The sequence below is a fragment of the Globicephala melas genome, chromosome 2 (assembly GCF_963455315.2).
Source record: "Globicephala melas chromosome 2, mGloMel1.2, whole genome shotgun sequence".
Classification (NCBI taxonomy): Eukaryota; Metazoa; Chordata; class Mammalia; order Artiodactyla; family Delphinidae; genus Globicephala; species Globicephala melas.
In genome coordinates this window covers 155,500,497-155,525,383 of record NC_083315.2, presented here as the reverse complement: position 1 = coordinate 155,525,383, position 24,887 = coordinate 155,500,497, and the positions used below count along the sequence as shown (strand labels likewise).

The 24,887-nt window shown below is 40.0% G+C and overlaps 1 protein-coding gene across 1 annotated transcript in view; it reads left to right on the top strand.

Moving 5' to 3' along the window:
• The first annotated feature begins 14,479 nt into the window (after nucleotides 1-14,479).
• CEP128 (centrosomal protein 128) overlaps nucleotides 14,480-24,887 on the top strand; it is a 437,527-nt gene continuing 427,119 nt past the window's right edge. Inside the window, exon 1 of the mRNA XM_060293645.1 lies at nucleotides 14,480-14,604. The gene's annotated coding sequence lies outside the window, so the exon portion shown is untranslated. The remainder of the gene's footprint in view (nucleotides 14,605-24,887) is intronic.

Here is a 24,887-nt window from a genome sequence, read left to right as displayed (position 1 = left end):
TTTATGGCTGAGTAATATTCCATTGTATATATGTGCCACATCTTCTTTATCCATTCATCTGTTGATGGACACTTAGGTTGCTTCCATGTCTGGTTATTGTAAATAGAGCTGCAATGAACATTTTGGTACATGACTCTTTTTGAATTATGGTTTTCTCAGGATACATGCCAGGTAGTGGGATTGCTAGGTCATATGGTAGTTCTATTTGTAGTTTTTTAAGGAACTTCCATACTGTTCTCCATAGTGGCTGTATCAATTTACATTCACACCAACAGTGCAAGAGTGTTCCCCTTTCTGCAAACCCTCTCCAGCATTCATTGTTTCTAGATTTTTTGATGATGGCCATTCTGACCGGTGTGAGATGATATCTCATTATACTTTTGATTTGCATTTCTCTAATGATTAATGATGTTGAGCATTCTTTCATATGTTTGTTGGCAATCTGTATATCTTCTTTGGAGAAATGTCTATTTAGGTCTTCTGCCCATTTTAAGATTGGGTTTTTTGTGTTTTTCATATTGAGGTGCATGAGCTGCTTGTAAATCTTGGAGATTAATCCTTTATCAGTTGCTTCATTTGCAAATATTTTCTCCCATACTGAGGGTTGTCTTTTGGTTTTGTTTATGATTTCCTTTGCTGTGCAAGAGCTTTTAACTTTCATTAGGTCCCATTTGTTTATTTTTGGTTTTGCTTCCATTTCTCTAGGAGGTGTGTCAAAAAGGATCTTGCTGTGCTTTATGTCATAGAGTGTTCTGCCTATGTTTTCCTCTAAGAGTTTTATGCTATCTAGCATTACATTTAGGTCTTTAGGCCATTTTGAGTTTATTTTTGTGTATGGTGTTAGGGAGTGTTCTAATTTCATACTTTTACAGGTATCTGTTGAGTTTTCCCAGCATCACTTATTGAAGAGGCTGTCTTTTCTCCACTGTATATTCTTGCCTCCTTTATCAAAGATAAGGTGACCATGTGCGTGGGTTTATCTCTGGGCTTTCTATCCTGTTCCATTGATCTATCTTTCTGTTTTTGTGCCTGTACCATACTGTCTTGATTACTGTAGCTTTGTAGTATAGTCTGAAGTCAGGGAGCCTGATTCCTCCCGCTCCGTTTTTCGTTCTCAAGACTGCTTTGGCTATTCGGGGTCTTTTGTGTTTCCATACAAAGTGTGAAATATTTTGTTCTAGTTCTGTGAAAAATGCCAGTGGTAGTTTGATAGGGATTGCATTGAATCTGTAGATTACTTTGGGTAGTAGAGTCATTTTCACAATGTTGATTCTTGCAATCCAAGAACATGGTATATCTCTCCATCTATTTGTATCATCTTTAATTTCTTTCATCAGTGTCTTATAATTTTCTGCATACAGGTCTTTTGTCTCCCTAGGTAGGTTCATTCCTAGATATTTTATTCTTTTTGTTGCAATGGTAAATGGGAGTGTTTTCTTAACTTCACTTTCAAATTTTTCATCATTAGTGTATAGGAATGCCAGAGATTTCTGTGCATTAATTTTTTATCCTGCTACTTTCCCAAATTCATTGATTAGCTCTAGTAGTTTTCTGGTAGCATCTTTAGGATTCTCTATGTATAGTATCATGTCATCTGCAAACAGTGACAGCTTTACTTCTTCTTTTCCAATTTGTATTCCTTTTATTTCTTTTTCTTCTCTGATTGCTTGGCTACAACTTCCAAAACTATGTTGAATAATAGTGGTGAGAGTGGGCAACCTTGTCTTGTTCCTGATCTTAGTGGAAATGGTTTTAGTTTTTCACCACTGAGGACGATGTTGGCTGTGGGTTTGTCATATATGGCCATTATTATGTTGAGGAAAGTTCCCTCTATGCATACTTTCTGCAGGTTTTTTTTTTTTTTAACCATATATGGGTGTTGAATTTTGTCGAAAGCTTTCTCTGCATCTATTGAGATGATCATATGTGTTTTCTCCTTCAATTTGTTAATATGGTGTATCACGTTGATTGATTTGCATATATTGAATAATTCTTGCATTCCTGGAGTAAACCCCACTTGATCATGGTGTATGATCCTTTTAATGTGCTGTTGGATTCTGTTTGCTAGTATTTTGTTGAGGATTTTTGCATCTATGTTCATCAGTGATATGGGCCTGTAGTTTTCTTTCTTTGTGACATCTTTGTCTGGTTTTGGTATCAGGGTGATGGTGGCCTCGTAGAATGAGTTTGGGAGTGTTCCTCCCTCTGCTATATTTTTGAAGAATTTGAGAAGGATAGGTGTTAACTCTTCTCTAAATATTTGATAGAATTCTCCTGTGAAGCCATCTGGTTCTGGGCTTTTGTTTGTTGGAAGATTTTTTTGTTGTTGTTGTTGGAAGATATTTAATCACAGTTTCAATTTCAGTGCTTGTGATTGGTCGGTTCATATTTTCTATATCTTCCTGGTTAAGTCTTGGTAGGTTGTGCATTTCTAAGAATTTGTCCATTTCTTCCAGTTTGTCCATTTTTTTGGCATAGAGTTGCTTGTAGTAATCTCTCATGATCCTTTGTATGTCTGCAGTGTCAGTTGTTACTTCTCCTTTTTCATTTCTAATTCTATTGATTTCAGTCTTCTTCCTTTTTTTCTTGTTGAGTCTGGCTAATGGTTTATCAATTTTGTTTATCTTCTCAAAGAACCAGCTTTAGTTTTATTGATCTTTGCTATTGTTTCCTTCATTTCTTTTTCATTATTTCTGATCTGATATTTATAATTTCTTTCCTTCTTCTAACTTTGGGGTTTTTTTTTGTTCTTCTTTCTCAAATTACTTTATGTTGCTTATTTGAGATGTCTCCTGTTTCTTATTGTAGGATTGTATTGCTATAAACTCCCCTCTTAAGACTGCTTTTGCTGCATCCCATAGGTTTTGGGCCGTCGTGTCTCCATTGTCATGTGTTTCCAGGTATTTTTTGATTTCCTCTTTGATTTCTTCAGTGATCACTTCGTTATTAAGTAGTGTATTGTTTAGCCTCCATGTGTTTGTATTTTTTACAGATCTTTGCCTGTAATTCTTATCTAGTCTCAGAGCGTTGTGCTCGGAAAAGATACTTGATACGATTTCAATTTTCTTAAATTTACCAAGGCTTGATTTGCTCCCCAAGATATGATCTATCCTGGAGAATTTCCATGAGCACTTGAGAAGAAAGTATATTCTGTTGTTTTTGCATAGAATGTCCTATGAATATCAGTTAACTCCATCGTGTTTAATGTATCATTCAAAGCTTGTGTTTCTTTATCTTCATTTTGGATGATCTGTCCATTGGTGAAAGTGGGGTGTTAAAGTCCCCTACTATGATTGCGTTTCTGTCGATTTCCCCTTTTATGGCTGTTAGTATTTGCCTTATGTATTGAGGTGCTCCTATGTTGGGTGCTAAATATTTACAATTGTTATATCTTCTTCTTGGATGATCTCTTGATCATTATGTAGTGTCCTTCTTTGTCTCTTGTAATAGTCTTTATTTTAAGGACTATTTTGTCTGATATGAGAGTTGCTGCTCCAGCTTTCTTTTGATTTCCATTTGCATAGAATATCTTTTTCCATCCCCTCACTTTCAGTCTGTATGTGTCCCTATGTCTGAAGTGGGTCTCTTGTAGACAGCATATATATGGGTCTTGTTTTTGTATCCATTCAGCCAGTCTGTGTCTTTTGGTGGGAGCATTTAATCCATTTACATTTAAGATAATTATCAATATGTACGTTCCTATTCCCATTTTCTTAATTGTTTTGGGTTTGTTATTGTAGGTCTTTTCCTTCTCTTGCATTTCTTGCCTAGAGAAGTTCCTTTAGCATTTGTTGTAGAGCTGGTTTTGTGGTGCTGAACTCTCTCAGCTTTTGCTTGTCTGTAAAGGTTTTAATTTCTCCATCAAATCTGAATGAGATCCTTGCTGGGTAGAGTAATCTTGGTTGTAGGTTTTTCTCCTTCATCACTTTAAATATGTCTTGCCAGTCCCTTCTGGCTTGCAGAGTTTCTGCTGAAAGATCAGCTGTTAACCTTATGGGGATTCCCTTGTGTGTTATTTGTTGTTTTTCCCTTGCTTCTTTTAATATTTTTTCTTTGTATTTAATGTTTTTTGTTTGTTTGTTTGTTTGTTTGTTTGTTTTGTGGTACGCAGCCCTCTCACTGTTGTGGCCTCTCCCATTGCGGAGCACAGGCTCTGGACATGTAGGCTCAGCAGCCATGGCTCATGGGCCCAGCCACTCCACGGCATGTGGGATCTTCCTGGACCGGGGCACGAACCCATGTCCCCTGCATCGGCAGGCGGACTCTCAACCACTGCACCACCAGGGAAGCCCTGTATTTAATTTTTGATAGCTTGATTAATATGTTTCTTGGCAAGTTTCTCCTTGGATTTATCCTGTATGGGACTCTCTGTGCTTCCTGGACTTGTTAACTATTTCCTTTCCCATATTAGGGAAGTTTTCAACTATAATCACTTCAAATACTTTCTCAGTCCCTTTCTTTTTCTCTTCTTCTTCTGGGACCCCTATAATTCGAATGTTGGTGCATTTAATGTTGTCCCAGAGGTCTCTGAGACTGTCCTCAGTTCTTTTCATTCTTTTTTCTTTATTCTGCTCTGCAGTAGCTATTTCCACTATTTTATCTTCCAGGTCAGTTATCCGTTCTTCTGCCTCAGTTATTCTGCTATTGATCCCTTCTAGAGTATTTTTAATTTCATTTATTGTGTTGTTCATTGTTGCTTGTTTCCTCTTTTGTTCTTCTAGGTCCTCGTTAAATGTTTACTGCATTTTCTCTATTCTATTTCCAAGATTTTGGATCATCTTTACTATCATTATTCTGAATTTTTTTTCAGGTAGACTGCCTATTTCCTCTTCATTTGTTAGGTCTGGTGGGTTTTCACCTTGCTCTTTCATCTGCTGTGTGTTTCTCTGTTTTCTCATTTTGCTTATCTTACTGTGTTTGGGGTCTCCTTTTTTCAGGCTGCAGGTTCATAATTCTTGTTTTTTTGGTGTCTGTCCCCAGTGGCTAAGGTTGGTTCAGTGGGTTGTGTAGGCTTCCTGGTGGAGGGGACTAGTGCCTGTGTTCTGGTGGATGAGGCTGGATCTTGTCTTTATGGTGGGCATGTCCATGTCTGGTGGTGTGTTTTGGGGTGTCTGTGGCCTTATTATGATTTTAGGCAGCCTCTCTGCCAATGGGTGGGGCTGTGTTTCTGTCTTGCTTGTTGTATGGCATGGGATGTCCAGCACTGTAGCTTGCTGGTCGTTGAGTGAAGCTGTGTCTTGGTGTTGAGATGGAGATCTCTGGGAGATTTTCGCCATTTGATAATACGTGGAGATGGGAGGTCTCTTGTGGACCAGTGTCCTGAAGTTGGCTCTCGCACCTCAGAGGTGCAGCACTGACTCCTGGCTGGAGCACCAAGAGCCTGTCCTCCACACAGCTTAGAATAAAAGGGAGAAAAAATAGGAAGAAAGAAAGAAAGAGGATAAAATAAAATAAAGTAAGATAAAATAAAATAAAGTTATTAAAATGAAAAATAATTATTAAGAAAATTTTTTTTTAAAAAAGTAAAAAACAAAACAACAACAAATCAGACGGACAGAACCCTAGGACAAATGGTGAAAGCAAATCTATACAGACAAAATCTCACACGGAAGCATACACATACACACTCACAAAAAGAGGAAAAGGGGGAAAAGTAATATATCTTGCTCTCAAAGTCCACCTCCTCAATTTGGGATGATTCTTTTTCTATTCATGTATTCCACAGGTGCAGGGTACATCAAGTTGATTGTGGAGCTTTAAGGCACTGCCCTGAGGCTGCTGGGAGAGATTTCCCTTTCTCTTCTTTGTTCGCACAGCTCCTGGGGTTCAGCTCTGGATTTGGCTCTGCCTCTGTGTGTAGGTCGCCTGAGGGCGTCTGTTCTTCGTTCAGACAGGACGGGGTTAAAGGAGCCCGTGATTCGGGGGCTCTGGCTCACTCAGGCTGGGGGTGGGAGGGATACGGTTGCGGGGCGAGCTGCGGCGGCAGAGGCCAGCAGGACGTTGCACCAGCCTGAGGCGCGCCGTGCGTTCTCCCGGGGAAGTTGTCCCTGGATCTCAGGACCCTGACAGTGGTGGGCTGCACAGACTCCCGGGAGGGGAGGTGTGGATAGTGACCTGTGCTCTCACACAGGCTTCTTGGTGGCGGCAGCAGCAGCCTTAGCATCCCATGCCCATTTCTCGGGTCTGCGCTGATAGCCGCGTCTCTCACCCGTCTCTGGAGCTCCTTTAAGCAGTGCTCTTAATCCCCTCTCCTTGAGCACCAGGAAACAAAGAGGCAAGAAAAAGTCTCTTGCCTCTTCAGCAGCTCCAAACTTTTCCCCGGACTCCCTCCCAGCTAGCCGTGGCGCACTAGCCCCCTTCAGGCTGTGTTCACGCAGCCAACCCCCGTCCTCTCCCTGCGATCCGACCAGAGCCCGAGCCTCAGCTCCCAGCCCTGCCTGCCCCGGCGGGTGAGCCGACAAGCCTTGGGCTGGTGAGTGTTGGTCGGCACCAATCCTTTGTGCGGGAATCTTTCCGCTTTGCCCTCCACACCCCTGTGGCTGTGCTCTCCTCCGCGGCTCCGAAGCCTCCCCCCTCAGACACCCGCAGTCTCCCCCCGCGAAGGGGCTTCTAGTGTGAGGAAACCTTTCCTCCTTCATAGCTCCCTCCCACTGATGCAGGTCCCATCCCTATTCTTTTGTCTCTGTTTATTCTTTTTTCTTTTGCCCTACCCAGGTACGTGGGGAGTTTCTTGCCTTTTGGGAGGTCTGAGGTCTTCTGCCAGCGTTCAGTGGGTGTTCTATAGGAGTAGTTCCACGTGTAGATGTATTTCTGATGTATCTGTGGGGAGGAAGGTGATCTCTGCATCTTACTCTTCTGCCATGTTCCTCAAGTCCGATTTTTCTTTTTTAAATGGGTTACAGTTTCGTTCTTTTTCTCTTTTTTTTTTTAATGGAAATGCATTTCTCTTATTTATTTATTTATTTTTTATTTTACTTTTGGCTGTGTTGGGTCTTCATTTCTGTGTGAGGGCTTTCTCCAGTTGTGGCAAGCGGGGGCCACTCTTCATCGCGGTGTGCAGGCCTCTCACTATTTTGGCCTCTCTTGTTGCAGATCACAGGCTCCAGACACGCAGGCTCAGCAGCCATGGCTCACGGGCCTAGTTGCTCTGTGGCATGTGGGATCTTCCAAGACGATGGCTTGAACCCGTGTCCCCTGCATTAGCAGGCAGATTCTCAACCACTGCACCACCAGGGAAGCCCTTCATTCTTCCTTATATGCCTGATAACCTTATTTGGTTGGCTGATGTAAATTTTAACCCCGTTGGTACTGAATTATTTGATTTCACATAAAGTTGAGATTTGTTGTCAGATATGATTAAATTACTTGGAAACTTTGATATTTTGGGATCTTGCTTTCAAGGTTTGTTAGGTGGGACCAGAGTAGCATTTAATCTGTTGCTAATTATTCCCCAGCCTTGAGATAAGACTCTTCTGAGTACTCTACCTAATGCTCCATGAATTATGAGGAGTTTCAAACTGGCAGGCAGGAATAGTCACTATTCCTGGTCCTGTGAGTGACAGGCACTTTTCCCTCCACTCTTGTAAGGTGCTTCTGTCTCCAGCCTCAGTTTCTTCACATAAATGTGATGACTCATACTCTGCTGAACACTTCATGGAGTTCTCTGGAGCTTTCTCTCTATGTGGTTCTCTCCACTCGTTTGTTCTGCAAACTCCAGCTACATTGGTCTTTCCCGACTTTCAGCTCTGTTTCTTCAATTCAGAGCATCTTCTGGGCTCTTCCTGAGTTCCTTCTCCTTGCACCATGCCCAGGAAATGTTCTCGAGGCAGTAAGTTGTGGCAATCATAAGGCTTACCTTATTTGTTTCCTATCTCTCTGCCCTTCTTTGTCTGATGTCTACTGTCTTGAAAAGCATTGTTTCATATATTTTGCCTGTATTTTTGTTTGATTCAGGTGTAGGGTAAGTCTGGTCTCTCCTACTCCATCTTTATTGGGAACAGAAATGGTACATTGAAATCTGTAACATTTTAATCAAGATTTAGACAGCATAAAGTTGGCTTAGTGATGCTCATAATGTAGGTGAAATTTCCTATGTCAACCAGTTTCAATTTAGTAAACTAGAACAAGCCCTCAACGAATGGCTATGTTCTAATAGCCTGCTCAACAAATTGGTATGATAATAAAGCAATTTTCTTTCCTTAGCATAACTTTTAAACTGGGGCAAATAAACACACAGGATGAGAAGATGAATCCATTTAAATAAAGGGAAGTGTTTGCACTCAGATCCATTAAACACAAAAAAATCCTTTAAAATACAACAGATAAATGCAAATGGCTATAGAACATTATATTTTCCTTTATGTAGGACGACCATTAGCATGGTTCAAATATCAGAAAGTGGTACTTAGCAATGAATTACTCTATGTGTTTTGCCTTTTTTCAGAAGGTGCCTATTAGGGCTTCCCTGGTGGCGCAGTGGTTGAGAGTCCGCCTGCTGATGCAGGCGACACAGGTTCATGCCCCGGTCTGGGAAAATCCCACATGCCGCGGAGCGGCTGGGCCCGTGAGCCATGGCCGCTGAGCCTGCGCGTCCGGAGCCTGTGCTCCGCAGTGGGAGAGGCCACAACAGTGAGAGGCACGCGTACCGCAAAAAAAAAAAAAAAAAAAAAAAGGTGCCTATTAAAGTGGAACATAGGCTATATTATTTAGCTACAAAAATGTCTTACAATTTTGGTTTTGTACATTAATAGTTTTTCATTTTGATTTAAATGCATAAAAATTGCTGTTTTATATTTGTGATGTTCTTGGCAGTGACAAATACCTATAATTAGGAAGTGTATGGCTAGAAAGAATATTACAGGATCAACAGTGCTTCTACACAATGAATGGCTGAAGATGATTCTGGAGTAGTGTGCGATACCGCTTTTGCAACATCTTATGTTTTATTTCAACTCTTATTAGACTTGCAGTTATCTTGAAACTTGATGCATAAAGAGTCAATGACAGGGCTTCTCTGGTGGCACAGTGGTTAAGAATCCGCCTGCCAATGCAGGGTACACGGGTTTGAGCCCTGGTCTGGGAAGATTCCCACATGCCACGGAGCAACTAAGCCCATGTGCTACAACTACTGAGCCTGCGCTCTAGAGCCCATGAGCCATAACTACTGAAGCCGGCGTGCCTAGAGCCTGTGCTCCGCAGCAAGAGAAGCCACTGCAATGAGAAGCCCACGCACTGCAATGAAGAGTAGCCCCTGCTCACCGCAACTAGAGAAAGCCCGCGCACGGTAACAAAGACCCAACGCAGCCAAAAGTAAATAAATAAAAATAATAATATAATAATAAAAAAGAGAGTCAATGACCATTTATGATCATCTCATGCTGGTGTAAAGAGAGTGGCTTTCACCACTGTCTTGGTTCAGAGAGAATTTTGAGTAGTTTCTTTCAGTCCTAACAAATTAGGATGTTGAGGATTTCCTTTTTACTTTCCCAATAGCATCCCACTTTGGTGATCCATCTTCCTTCTTAGGGCTTATAATTGTCCTGTGATATTATGAGGGAGCTTGACAATCTGTGATGGCTAGACAGAACCAAGCAAAGTCTAATGGTACAGATGGTCATTACTTGGACTGGAAAATCACTGGGCAAAATGCATGCTTTTTGAAGGGACATCCTCCCCTAATGACAACGGGCAGGACAGCTAGGTTCAGGCTATGAATGGTACTTGCTTAAGTGGAGGCTGTGTGCTCTATGGACATGGGCTTTCCTCCAACACCATCAGGTCTGCCCCTCAACCCCCAACCTCCCATCCTAGGGCTCTCTTCTCTGTTTCTTATGACAATTCCCGTCAGGAATAGCTTTTCTTTTGTGGGGACTTCTCTTGTTCATATTTGCTTCCAAATTCTTTGCTTATACCACAACTCCTTTCTGAAAGCAGGGCTGGCTTCATGGGTTTGTAATCTGTGTAATTGCACAGGGCCCTGCACTCAAAAAGACCTTGATCTTAGTTTAATGCTCTGCTGTTGCCATTTTGACATCCTTAAACAGTTTTGAACAGGGCCTCATGTTCTCATTTTGCACTGGGCCTCACAAATTATATAGCCAGATCCTCCTTATCTGAGGATCTTTAGGCTTAATGCTTAAGAGTCAGGAAGAGGCTACTCTTTTTCTTCTTTTTAGTCTCTTTTGCCTCCTCTCCCTTTCTGCTTCCTGTGGTCACATCCCTTCTCTGAGCCATAAGCACAGCACAGCTTAGCTGGCTGAAATGGAGGTGGGTGGTTGAGGGACCCAAGGGGACAAGAAAATACTTGGGGAAAATTTGGTTAGTATTTCAAATATATTTTCTTGTCACATAGTAATAATCAGTTTTCTGCTGTTATTTCACAGTAGTATGAGTTTGCAAGATATGGGTAGAACAAACTTCTGTCCTTTCTACTTGAAATACCACTGCCTCTGTCTGCCACACAACAGCAGAGTTGGGCTGTGAGGTTCATGTCAATGCTTTCAGGCTAACCTCATCCCACAACCTCTATATTGATTAGCCCATCTAGATGTTTAATATTTGGTGTGGTTCAAAAGAGTTTTTGATGAAGTTGCTCAGAAAAACTAGATGTGACATTAATACCTCAAATCTCACAGGCTGGACAGTTAGGCTTCACCAGTGTAATCTTAGTCAAGGCTCTTTGAATTTTAGTCAGTAGAACTTATCTTAAGCTTCAAAAGGGAAATCATCACAAGGCAACATGGTCTATTCTTCATTCTAAGTACCTAAAACAAAGCAATAAACAAGGTCCCAATGTTCATGGAACTAACATTTTAGGATATCGTAGTGTATATCAGTTAAACTGTATTGACTGCTTACTATGGGCTAGGCACTGGGCTAAATCCTTCACACACATTAATTAATTTTATCCTCAAAACAACCCTACACATTATATACTATTCTTAGCATCCACATTTTGCAGAGGAAGAATTGAAAGCACAGAGTGATTAAGTATGTGCTTGAGGTCACACAGTTGATAGGTATTATAGCTAAGATTTGAACCCGCGTGGTCTGGCTCCGAAATCTTTTCATTTAACGACCTCCAGCTGCCTCTAGTGTATCCTGGGTCACAAGTACAGGATATACAAGTGGGAATAACACTTTTAATAATACAAGTGGGATTGGAGCCAGGAACTTGGAAGTTGTCAGGAAGCAAGGCCCTCTTCTCTTAGGCTTATTTCCTCTGGGGCTGCACAGTTTACTCCTGCTGCTTTACCCATTTGTTTCTCTCTTTCTCTGTGGATTAGATTTTTGTTTCTTCTTGAACACAGTTGAAAATGGTCACCTCCCTACGACAACTTCAGCTTGTACCTATACATCAAGACTATTCACGTAATGAATTAAATGCTTGAGTCCCAGTTTTAAAGGATAAAGAGCATAATTGGCCCAAATTATTTCAAGTATCTGTCCCTTGTCCAACCACCCACGGTCAGAGAGATAGGGGCTTTGTATAATATAAACAAAGCTTCAGGAGCCCAATGCTATGGGTAGGAGCATTCCCAGTAAAGGGGAAATGTGGGTGAGGTATGTAAAAAATATCCAGCACATCTAATTTTATCAAGGTATTGTATGGTGGGAGGATCACTGATGACACTAATCTTGAATAGGTACAATTTTGGGGAAATCATGTGTTATGCACTGAACTGTGCTCCCCCATCCCATATGTTGAAGCTCTAACCCTCAATGTTACAATATTTGAAGATAGGGCCTTTAAGGAGGTAATTAAGGTTTAATGAGGTCATAAGGGTGGGGCCCTAATCCAACGTGATGGTGTCTTTATAAGAAGAGAGACTCCAGGCAACTGCCCAAACAGGGAAAAGGCCACATGAGGACACACAGAGAGGAAAACCATCTCAGGCCAAGGAAAGAGGCCTCAGGAGGACCTGAACCTGCTGACGTCTTGATCTTGGATTTGCAGGTTCCAGAATTGTGAGAAATAAATTTCTATTGTTTAAGCCACCCATTCAGTGGTATTTTATTATGACAGTCCTAGCAAACCAAATACATCATGTAACCTCTCTGTGCCTCTATGAACATTGTTTGTGAAAAAAGGCTATGCACTGTGGGTGGTAATCCTTGTGGGTTTTTCCACCTCTAACTTCAGGTGATTCATCTTGACTATGGTTTTGGGGTTGGATAATGTGTGCCCACCATATCAGTTAAAAGCAATTAAGGTCATTTGGTAGTTACAGGCACATTTTGTGTAAAATCTTTTTTTTTAAACTGGCTTTATTATTTTATCTCTTTTGTTAAGAAGGAGAAAGAGTCTATGATCTGACTTCACTGTATTTTTTCTGGATATCATATCTGTGTATTGAGAGCACACCATATGACAGAAAGCTGCTGTAAATTTAATAATGTATTTTAAAATTTCTTCATCATAGTGAACTCAAATCTGATTCTCTATCCATCAGTCCCAGTTGTATACTCTGATTTTGCTTTTTTGTTGTTAATATCACTTTAAAAATGGGGTCCCCAGAATTTAATCCAATTTTCTAAATGTGGTTGAACCAAGGAAGAGAGGTTGTGGAAAAATCAGCTTTTATTAATTCATCCCAAGATTACATTAGCTTTTTTGGGTAGTCATTCTTCCTGCAGTTAATCAGATATCAATTCCTCAGGAAGTTTTTTTAAGTCTATCTATAGAAACCTATGTGGTACTGTCACCTGGGTTTGTAATAATTTGTTTAATAATCTATTTCCCTCACTTGACTCTAACATGAGGGCAGAGACTATGTTGTTTACCTCCTCATTTTTACTGCATCTTCAGTGTCTAATACAATGTCTGGATCATAGAAAGATTCAGCATACATTTGCTGAATTAAATGACTGATACATTTGTTTTGAAAAATCAAAATGTGAATAAATGGAGTAATTGTTATGCTTCCACATGCATATGGAGCAAGTTTAAGGCTGTTCTGAATCACCTTAATTTCAGTATCAGGTGGAGCACATTCTTGAACACAACTTTGAGCAAATAGCTTGAAGATAGATGCAAGTACATAGGTAGATCTTTAGAAGAATTATTTTATATTGAAGCTGAATATAAAATAAACTTTACCTCAGTGTTGTCCAGAGAAAATATTTGAATAATTCCAATATATATTATTTATGATTTTGTGTGCATGCATGCCCCGGTGGGAGTGGGGGAGAGAGAGAGAGACAGAAAGAGAAAGAGAGAAAGAGAGAGAGAGAGAGAGAGAGAGAGAGAGAGAGAGAGAGAGAAATATGAAGGAAGAGTGTGAAGTGAGGAAAGGCTGAGAAGAGAAATAACAATTTTAATAGGTTAAGATCCTGTAAACACAGGAGGGGCTTAGAATTTAGTGGAAGAGACCAACTGGGAAATGGATAATTATGGTACAGATTATTAGAATAAGGAAACTGCATAGTTTAAAAATGTGATCTGGCTTTTCTTGAGGTAGCCAGGAAAGCTGTCACAGATAAAGTGAAATTTGATTTTAGCCTTGAGGAGGAAAGAATCAATGGTCTTTGTGGCAGAGCGGAAGGGAACAAAGCTCCAGCTGACTAATTTGACTTTTCTGTCTTCGTAGCTTTTCCAAAGTTCAATTTTTTATCGAGGTTTTTATCATCACCTTTTCATGACTGAAACCAGCTTCTCTGAGTGGAATATGTCTCTCTCATGTTCTAGAACGACTGAGGTAGCAGCAGCCATGAAGTGACAGTCTCATATACCTTGGGTTTGCCATTAATGAACTGTGTGGTTTTAGGCGAGTCATTTACTCTTTCCAGGCCTAAAAGGTTTAATTAGATAATCTTCCCTGTTCGCTTCCAGTTCCAAGAATTTGTGAGCCTTTAGAAAAAGACATTGGGATTGACATATATACACTAATATGTATAGAATAGATAACTGATAAGAACCAGCTGTATAAAAATAAATAAATAAAATTAAATTAAAAAAGAAAAAGAAATGAAAAAGACATTGGGTCCTCGTATTAAGGGGATTTTTACATTTCAGTGCTGGAAGTTACACTTCCCTGTTCCCCAAGGAGTAAAAGAAACATAGTTTGTGTTAGTATTGCAGCTACTTTGATTTTTTTGTTATTTTTTACAAAGTAAATATTTTAGACACTTCTGATTATGCTAGAGTCGGGGCTAAAGCAGCTCTCGGCTCATTATCTGGTGTTTGTCGCTTATAGAAGTTACTGGCCCTTTAAACAATAAAGAACAGGGCAAGAGGGCGCGGCCGAGGGACTCAGGTGCCAGCTAATTCGGCTTCTTCCGGAAAAGTCACCCCAAGGCCAGTCGTATGGCATCCTGGGAAATGCAGTTTCTTTTGCGGCCGCACTCCCCTAGTAACTCCTTGCTTTTGAGCATGAGACGGACTACAACCCCCAGAGGACCAAGTGGTAGCAGCGGGGCACTGTACACTTGCCGCGGCTGGGCGGCTAGTTCAAGTTGCCATAGCTGCGAGTCTGGGGAGAGCAGAGTCGGTTGCGTCGCTGCGTCCAGTCAGTTACACCTTCTGGGTCAGTGGTGGCCGCGGGAGCCGGGTGGGGCCTCGGCAATGATCCGGCATTAAGGACCTGGGGTCCTCTTCTGTCTCAGGTACGTGCGCCCCACCGTCCCCTCGCTCTTTCTTTACCACTTCCCTATCCTGTCATAGACGTTTTAGGTCCCGCTTCCCCTCGTCCCAGGGGTGGGGACGCCAAAGCCGCCCGGAGATCTGGGGTAAGGCCGTGGATGGGTGGTGTGTGTGCTAAAGTTGGGGGAGACGGCGTGCCTGGCACCCCGACGACCCCCTCCCTCGGCGTGGGTGTCCACAGTCAGGTCCTGGTCAAGTCATGCAGGGAGTTTGAACTTCGTTCTCTTTTTGAGAGCGGCTTGTCCTGCCACTAGGAGCTGTGAAGCTTGAGCTGTCAAGGAGTTTGGCCTCATTCTGGCGTGTACTTGCCTGGCCTGGGATATAGTTGGACGTTTTGTACATGTTTTAGAGTCACAAAAATTTGCTACCCTTGGGAACGCTGTATCAATGACTTGTCTTTCCTATGCCAACATGGGAGTTGCCCCAGTGTCAGCTGTTGAACAGCCCCGTATTTGAGTTATTTCGTAGAAACACCTGACATTGAATTCCAGCTGCATCCTTTGTCGGTTTGATGAAGCTCAGTCACCGCCGCGGACATCTTGTAAAACCGCTTTGTATCCTTGTGCCAAGTGTTACGTAGAGTATCTATCTAACACAGGGCCTGGGCCATTGGGAGTGCTCAATATTAGTAATTTATTTTTATTAACTATACAGAGCTGTGCTAATAGAAACATAGTGTGAGCCACACTGCAAGGTGAAATTTTCTAGTACTCACACACACTAAACAAGTAAAAAGGAGCTGGTGGAATTTCTTTAAGTAATTGGTTTGGCACAGTAGATCCAAAATGTTTTCATTTCCACCTGTAGTCAGTGTGAAACTTGAGATATTTTACATCCTAAAAAACTTTAAAAAAAGGTGCTAAGTATTGCATCTAGTTTACATTTATAGCACATTAGCCGCATATGGCTAGTGACTATTGTATTGGACAGCACAGATAGAAGATTAAAATTTTGGTAGTTTCATGTTGGCACAGAGAAATTTGGGGGTGTCTGTGACTCACAGAATGAACGTAGTAGCTGCTTTGTTAAAAGAGTTAAGCATGCATCATACCTGTGTCCTCTCTGCCATTGCATGACCTCTGGGTCAACTTGAACTCTCTTGACTGTATGTTTTGATTAAGAAAATACCTTTTTTCTTGGAGTGGTTGATAGATGTATTCTCAGATACGTTTTTTCTGTGGACAACCAGCAGTTCTGTGGCTAATTTTCAATGGATTCTTACTACTTTGAAAGGCGTCACAAAGAACTGAGAGTATTTCTGTACACAGCTCTTAAAACCAAAGGCATTTTACTTTTACTTATTTAATTGCAATACTAAGTGTAGGAAGAGCTGGGCAGTTTATAAAATATTTCCTTTAGGAGTGCTAGCATGTAGTTCATTTACTGGCTTGGAAATACAGTCAGGCCATTAAATTCAGAAGTAACATATTAATTTCGTTACCTGCCTTAGTTTACCCACTGAGAGACATGCTTAGGGATAGTATCTTTGGCTAGACTTGGGCTACAGTTCACACTGCGACATGCTCTAGCCTGCCCAAGGCATGACCAGGTATGGGCGGAAGTCACCAGTGAGGAGTATGCTGGCTGGGCACTTGGGTGTGAAGAATTCCTGTGACTTCAGTGGGTCTTTTGCATGATCCAAGGAACATTTTCTCTGTTCTCTGACTTGTTGTGATATATTCTCTGCTGTGTACACAAACTGTACATAGGATGAGCTTATTTTTATCTTGAATTGTTTAAAAAAAATTAAGGTTGTGGGTGTGTTTTACTCCTTGTTTCATTTATCTGTAGGTGGTTTGGGGAAAGTGTAGGGGCAACCAAGATCATCCATTTGACTAGGGCTTTTGCCCTGAACCTCATGAAGAAATGATAGGAGGCAGACTTACGTGCCTAAGAAGAGCACTGAGCTCAGAGGACAGCAACACAGAGTTTTGGGGGTGTGCTTTGTAAGTATGCTTCCTCCCTGAGTTTCTGAGATAACATATTTTTGCATATTTATAGTGGAAAAGAATATGGCAACAAATAGGCTTGTAAGGAGCAAGAAACCCCTTTCTAACATGCAGTATCACAATTAAATAGGATGGTTGTACATGCAGTGTTACAAAAATTCAGGGGAACGAACTAGATACCTTAATAAAAGCAATAATAATGCATCTGCTTCTATTAGACAAGTATTTGAGAACCTATTTTGTCTCAGGCCCTGTATAGGTACCTTTTACATGTTGTATATAATACATTTATTATCCTTCTGTTTATTTTAGAAATGAGGCAATTGAGGCTCAGATAGGTTATTTGGTTTGCTTGGATTCTGCAGCCAAAAGAGTGGTCTTCATCCCCAGGTCTTCTGACTCTAAATCCCAGTCCTGCCCACTACACAGAGGCCATATTGTGGTCTCTGATTGCCCTCTAATAGGGTTTGATTTGCGGTTAGTATTTTTATATTGTGTACCATATAAGCCACGTTTCTTGTTATTCATCTCTTTAAATGTTCAAAGGCTTCTATTATCTTTCTTAGTTTTTTTTTCAAGATATCAATATAATGGTCTTTATGTTATTATTGAGGTAAGCGGTAACTGTATCTGTGATTTCTATAAGTGTATGTATGCAACATAAATTGTCATTGATAATCAAGAGGATAGTATTAACTCAGGTTTTGCATCATAGATTTAAAATTCGGGACACTTTAGCATTTTCACGTTTCATTTAGATAAAGGGCACTTAAACATGTAGGGAAGACCGATTGGGGTCTTGTAATAACACTTTGTTTAAGATAAATGTGTAAAAGGTTCTTAGAATGAAAGAATATTAGAGCTGGAGGGGCCTGTTAGGATAATTTAGTCCAGAAATTTTCAACTGCAGTCTTAACACATTTGGGAGTAATATATAAATAACCTAGAGTAGATTCACGGTAATCCATGTAATAATGTCACTGGGTTGATTCTAATATGAAATGTTTCAATATATTCGTACTATTCTGTAGTGTTTTTCTTTCTTGTAATAATGTACATATAAAATTTTACCTTGTCTCTTTTAACTGCTACATAGTATCCCAAATGACTAGATACATTTAATGTATCCCTTATCAGTGGATTTGTGGTTTTTTTTTTTTACTACTATAAATAATTCTGCCATGAAGCTCTTTTACCGACATCTACATCTAAGGGTATACATACATCTTATACATACATCTCCTTTTGTTTTTCTTAGGGATATAGTTATAGAAGTAGAATCTCTGGGTCAAAACATGTGCATATTACTTATTTTTACTTGCCAGATTGTTCTTTAGAAAAGCTATCCTAGTTAATATTCTTACAGCAAGGTGTGCCCTTGGTGGTGAGAACTTTTTTTCACAGGTACAAAACAGATAAAAAGGAATATCATTACTTTAATTTGCAATTTTTTAATTAGTGAAATAGAATATATTACATGTATTCTGTGAATTGCCTGTTTATCCTGTGGACCTTTTACTACTGGAATGTTCTTTTTTCTATTTTTTTAAAGAGATGATAAATTCTTTGGTTTTCATATAATCCAAATATTTTTCTGAGTTTTTACTTTAGTTCTTCAACCTTGTTTCTGGTGTCTTATTAATAATTATGAATGATGCTAAGAGGCTTATCAGGTCTTTATCAGATATTTAGCACCTCCCTGAAATTCATATAACCCTTGATATGTATCTGTACAATACTGGTACTTGGATTGTTTGGGAGATGGGAGTATTTGTGGTTACATGAATCCATTTAGCTGATGAACATTTAAAATCTACTTTATGAACAGTGTTTGCCATGAAACAGGTACTCATGAATGAATGAGCTCATAGATGAATGAATAGGTGAATTAAGGCTAAGCCTGAACTAGGCTTTTAGTGAAGACAGACTTCTTGGAAGAAGTGAGCTCTGATTATTTAAAAAGAAAGAGGGACTTCCCTGGTGGCACAGTGGTTAAGAATCGGCCTGCCAATGCAGGGGACACAGGTTCGAGTCCTAGTCCGGGAAGATCCTGCATGCCGCGGAGCAACTAAGTCCGTGCGCCACAACTACTGAGCCTGTGTTCTAGAGCCTGTGAGCCAAAACGACTGAGCCCGCGTGCTGCAAATACTGAAGCCCACGTGCCTAGAGCCCGTGCTCCACGACCGCAATGAGAAGGCTGCGCACTGCAAGGAAGAGTAGCCCCCACTCGCCGCAACTAGAGAAAGCCCACGTGCAGCAACAAAGACCCAATGCAGCTGAAAATAAATACATAAATTTATTTAAAAAAAAACGTTAAATTAAAAAAAGAGATAATTTTATAGATTGTAGGAAGAAGGAAAAAGCTCGATGGCGGGAGAGTGAAGGCTTTAAAATGGCAAAAACGGGTTAGCTTATGAGTGGTAATTGGTACATTAAAACAGTACTGAGAATGGACACAGATAGTAAAGAGCCTAGGTAATTTGGAGTGTGTAGAGCTTTATAGTACCAATAAATAATAATTGAGGAATGTAGGTAGCTGCAAATAGCAATGAGAAAGTGATTTGCAATAATTCAAGCAGACCTAGGTTTGATTCAGTTGTAAGTTTTAACACATTCAAATGAATTTGAAATGATTATCCTTGTTTACTCTAAAGACATATCAAGTATTCATATTTATACCGTTTTGCAGTTCAATCCATATTGTCTGAGGACTTAAGATAATTAATCTAGGCTATTTACTGCAAAAATTATTTCATCCAACATTTATTTAATTAGAATCACCAATTGCAAAGTCCTGTACTTTGAAATTTGTTTTTTGGATTAATCAGACCGTGTAATAAGGAGAAGTTAATTGTAAATTCATTAAAAAATATTCCAGCTACACACCAGGCGCTATGGTCGGTGTTGAAATACAGCCATGAACAAAGTAAATGGAGTCTATCATGAGATTTAGAGACTAGAAGGGAGACAGACAAGTAAACAGCCAGTTAGCTATGTCTGGGCTGTGAGGAGTTGGTGTCCAAGGTGGGCCCTTGGCCCAGGGTTAAGGTGGGGGCAGTGAAGGAAGGCTTTCTAGAGGAAGTTTCCTCTGAACTGAGACTTGAAGGACAAGTAAGAGTTAGCCAAAGGAAAAGGAGTGAAAAGAATGTTTAGGTGGTGAATCCAGCATAGGTATAATGGTGAGATGAGCATAACATATTTGAGAAATTGAAAAAGATTCTGTGGTAGGAATAATTACATACTATGGACATTTTAAATTATTGTCTTGCTATAAGTAGGGAACTATAAGTATGCAGACAGAGAAAAGATCACTTCTGGCTGGAGATGGAAGGCTTCGCTGAGATTGTATTATTTGACCTTTACCTGGAAAGATGGGTGGAATTTATATAGGTGGCAATGGTCAACAGCAGACGGCATTTCAGTCAGACCTAATGGCATTAGTGAGGGATGGAAGTGGTAGGAGAATAGCTGGTGTAATAGCTAAATGTAGGCCTTATATTTTCTGTGATTCTTTCGTTAAGAGAAGGGTGGCTTGATTAGGGTCTTGAATTCCTGATTCAAGAACCTAGACTCAATCACATGGGCAGTGGAGTGTCAGTGAAGGTTGGAATGGATAGAAAAAGACTCAGAGAAACCATTATAGTGGCTAGTAATGAGTTAAGAAAAGTCCTGAATTATGAATGGCGCTGGTGGTAATGAGAAGGGATACATACATGGTTAGGCATCTGGGCCTTGAAGAAAGGCTCACGACTCGGCTCTGCTGTTGGAAGCTGTGTAACCTTGGGTACCTCACCTAGCTTCTTTAAGCCTCTTATCTACATATCATGATGACAATGGTACTTACCTTGTAGGCTTATTGTCATAGAGCAAGCTGTGATGTTAGAGCATTAGCTATTCAGCATTATTATTTCAACTTTTGTTTTTTGAAAGTTTTTAAAATTGAGGTTCTTAAGTGGAGTTTACATCCATGTACTTGCAGTAATTCAGTGTTTCAATGTAACTGGTTTTATATGATATTGAGCTGTGTTTTATTATAGTTGGATTCCTTTCTAATTCTATATCTTTAAAATTTTTATGTATACATTTAAAAATATTAAAGGAAACAGTTCATGGTACAAAGTATTCCAATCACCTTTTAAAAAAAATTAGAAGTTTTTGTTATATCTTGGAAAGAATATATACATCATTCTTTTTACCCACTTTAAAAATTAAGAATAAAAAATACCAAACTCTTGAGTAATCATATTTCTAAGTACAGTAAAAAAGTGTTCCAGTTCATTATTATAGAAGAGTTAAAGGGAGATCTAAAGATATAAAGTAAAAGAAGAGTGGGGGAAGAAAGAAATATGGGGTTTCAGAAAGAGTGGAGGAAAAATATTCATAATACTTTTTTTTTTAAGTTTAAGGCTTTAGGATATGATTTCTGGAAAAAAAAAAAAAAGGGAATGCTTTTCGGCTTGAAAGAGGTTGTAAATATTCCTAATACGAGACAGGATTATTTAAAACTCAAAATAGCTGTAGAAAATTGGATGTATAGCAGATTTACATAGTATTAATACTTTATTATCTTATACTGTATTCATTATATAAACCTTTAGTTCTGAGTAAATGGGTACATATGGAATAGTTTGGCCTTAAATGCATTGGTTGTGTGTGTATAGTGGGGGGAATGGATCGTAAGAAATATGGTAGGGAAGGACAAAAGAACCCCCAGACATTTCAGTGATTGGACAATGTATTTGGAATTTACACAGTTCTTTTGCATCTAAGAATGCTGTGGAAAAGGCACTGGCTTAGAGACACAAGATCTAGGTTCCAGTTCTGTTATTGTAACTTTATCAAAGCAATCATGAATAAGTATTTTACTTAAAACTTTGTTTTCCTTTAGCAACAAAAGTAAAGGGTTGTAATTATACCAATTTTATAGGATTCAGGTGGAGATCAAAAGAGAAAATGCTAATGAAAATTCTTTGTAAGCTATAAAGCAATATGCAAATTTAAGGTATAAATAGCAATAAGAAATATTTCCCTTTCTTAAAATTTTTAATGTTTTGTTCACTAGGAAAGTCAAGAGGAGTTTCTGTTTCTACTTGAAAAACTAATAGGAAGAAAACAAGCTTTATAATACACTTAAGAAATAGTATGTTTCTTTTCTTTTTTTTTTTCTTTTTGCAGTATGCGGGCCTCTCACTGTTGTGGCCTCTCCCGTTGTGGAGCACAGGCTCCGGACGCGCAGGCTCAGTGGCCATGGCTCACGGGCCCAGCCGCTCCGCGGCATGTGGGATCTTCCCAGACTGGGGCACGAACCCGTGTCCCCTGCGTCGGCAGGCGGACTCTTGACCCCTGCTCCACCAGGGAAGCCTGTATGTTTCTTTTGAAAACCTTAACGTTACAGGGAACAAATAAATAGCTCCAACTGATATTTATGATTACTTTCTCAAAAATTGGTGGCCTGTCACTTGTTATATCAATTGTTAATGCTTATTTTGTGCATCCTAGTATGAACCTGTCCTTTTTTGCTTCTACGGTTAGAAGAGGCTGAAACCAACCTGTTTTCTCAAGGAGAGCAGGCTCGAGAGGAAACGTCAGGAAATTAACCATCTTCTGAACCAAATCAAATGACTTACTAGTAACCTATATATATCAGTTGGCCTTTACTGCATAATAAATAAAACCTTGCCGGTATACAACAGTACACTTTGTCTGCTTATCTTGGCTAGACTCATTTGTTTGAGCTCAGCTGTCTGGTCTGCTGATCCAAGCTGGAAGCCACTGGGGCAACCACGTTTCCCACACCTTCCGGTGGGATAGCGTGGGCATGTCCTCATGGTGATGGAAGAGTTGTGGGGGAGTAGGTTCCAGTGCGTAATCCCATTTCAAGCATCTGCTTGTGCCATGTCAGCGAAAATCCAGTTGGCCAAAGTAGGTCAAATAGCTGAGCTCAGAGACAGGGGGTAACTCTACCTATGGTGGGAGGGCAGTGCATCTTGGGAGGGGTGAAGAATTGGAGCCAGATTATGCAAGGTACAACACTGTTCTGCATTTAATTTCTTCTATATACAATAGTGTGAAAACATTCTAAGTAGTTTGCTGAAAATCAAGTCCTTATGCTCAATGCTTGTATCTTGTTCTGGTTTTACAGTGTATAGGCATGGCTAATATCGAAGCTGTATTACTCAATTTTTCCCTTCTGGTCTGTAGAGGAAAGCATTATCTTTTGAGCATTTAACCTTGATTAATTCTTCACAGCTGAATTGCTCATTTTTAACTGGAGAATGAGGCTGATAAACTTCCTTTGTCTTGGTTCTTTATCCAAAATAGGGTTACAAACTCAACTGCTAATTGGGTAACACACTGCTGAAGCAGGCCCAGTGGGGACTGCAAAGGGCAAAGGGCAAGAGGAAGGTACATGACAAACTCCAGGGCAGCCACTATTTACGTCTGTGTTGCCATGGGAAAATTCATCCCCAGTGTTGCCAGATCTTTGGATTTTTCTAGAAAAACTGGAAATTAGATTTTTTATGTGAAGTCTCTTTGTTTTCAAATTAAGGTTTTAAGGTAACACAATGAGTGTTATTTAAAAATACATACTGGTTGGCTGGATTTGGTCTATAGTTCTCCACTTTTCATCCTCTGATTTAAACAGAATGGTGTTAGAAACTCGGGGATCCTAGCTCTGTCTTTGCCCAGGCTGATCTCTTGCCCAATCTGGAACAGTTTGGACAATTATTAGGGGTTGGCTGCACCCCTAGAGGGCTGCATTATTGTCTGCTGTTTCGGGAATAGTGTAGTTTGTATTTATTTTTTATCTGTCAGCAAATAGAGAGAGTACAATTCTAGGGCTTAACTACAAGTAAGAAATCCATCTTCTGTTTGTTAGCATCCATTTCTGTTTTTTTTTTTCTCTTGGGCTTTTGTTTATTGTTTTTTATCTTGACATGTTTTAATTTAATTTTTTAAACTGGCTCATTTATTTTAGAAGTATGTGTAGGTTTAAGAGTCTAAAATATCTGTGAGACAGGGAAAGAGTTGTTAAGTAACTTTATTTTCTTTTAAAACTGCACTAATTTTTAACAACTGGCAGGTATATAATCAAGCAGCTACTAGTTTTATCTCCATGTCTGAGTAAACAGTCATTTTGTATGCCACATAGCCTTTTCCAGAAATGCCCCTGCCCCCTGCTTGATGGGTCCTGGTCCATGTGATTCTGCCTTCTTAACTCTAGCAAGGGGAGCAAAATGGAGCCCGGGGGCTGAGTCCTCCTGGCATCATCCATGGAGTAGAGGTATGTGTGTGTGAGAGAGATAGAGGAAGGGAGGGAGGGAGGAAGGAGGAGGGACGAAGAGAGGAAATGGATGGCAACAACAGGAATAAGTGGAACATACAATAAAAAATCAAATCTAGTGTATTTGGAATATTAGTATATGTGTGTTAGTATACATATATACTTAATTCTGTAAATCAGAAGGTCTCAACTGGGAATGATTTTACTCACCCACCCCATTCCTGCCCCAGGGGATATTTAGGAATATCCAGAGACAGTTTTATAGCCATGCCCTGGTGGAAGGATGGGAGAGCTCTGCTTATTTGTCTCTTCTCTAGTTCCTCTGAGACAGATGGTTTTTAACTGAATCTCATTTCTTTGTCTCATCCATCTGTCAAACTTCTTCTCATCCTTCCAGATGGGTGGAAAGATCCTAACCTGACTCCCCTGGCATTTTGTCATGTTACTTAGTTCACCATATATAGAACTTTTACAAGTCTTTCTCTCCCATCATGGACTGTGACTTATTTACTTTCATCTTTCATTTTTGATTTAGTGACGATTCAGTAAATGACGAATGCATGAATCTGTTGTACCTCTTTGATTCTGTTGCTGTGGCTTATATTATCTCCTGGCTTAACTGAGAACTAGCTACTGGACTGGACAGTTGACTTGGATCTTTTTTTGTGAGGAGACTAGCAGTCCTCATTATGTTTAATTTTATTCCCCAACAAAAGATAATAAATTCAAATTGTAACATTACAATAAAACATTTAATTATTCAGGAGCAGGGCAAGACAAATTATAATTAGCTCCCTCTTATGCGTCCTCGTATAGGTGGTAATAGATGCTGTTGAGTAGCCCAAGCAGTCTTAAGCTAAAGATTTGGCATGAGATCTCAACCACTCTGTCACCTTGGAAAATGTCCCCGCCACATGGAGCTGGCCTTGGGTTGTGGGCAGTTGATGACTTGACGTTTGGTGTTCTTGATTCACTCTCAGTCCAGCAGATCTCCTCAGAGTGCCAGGTGTGT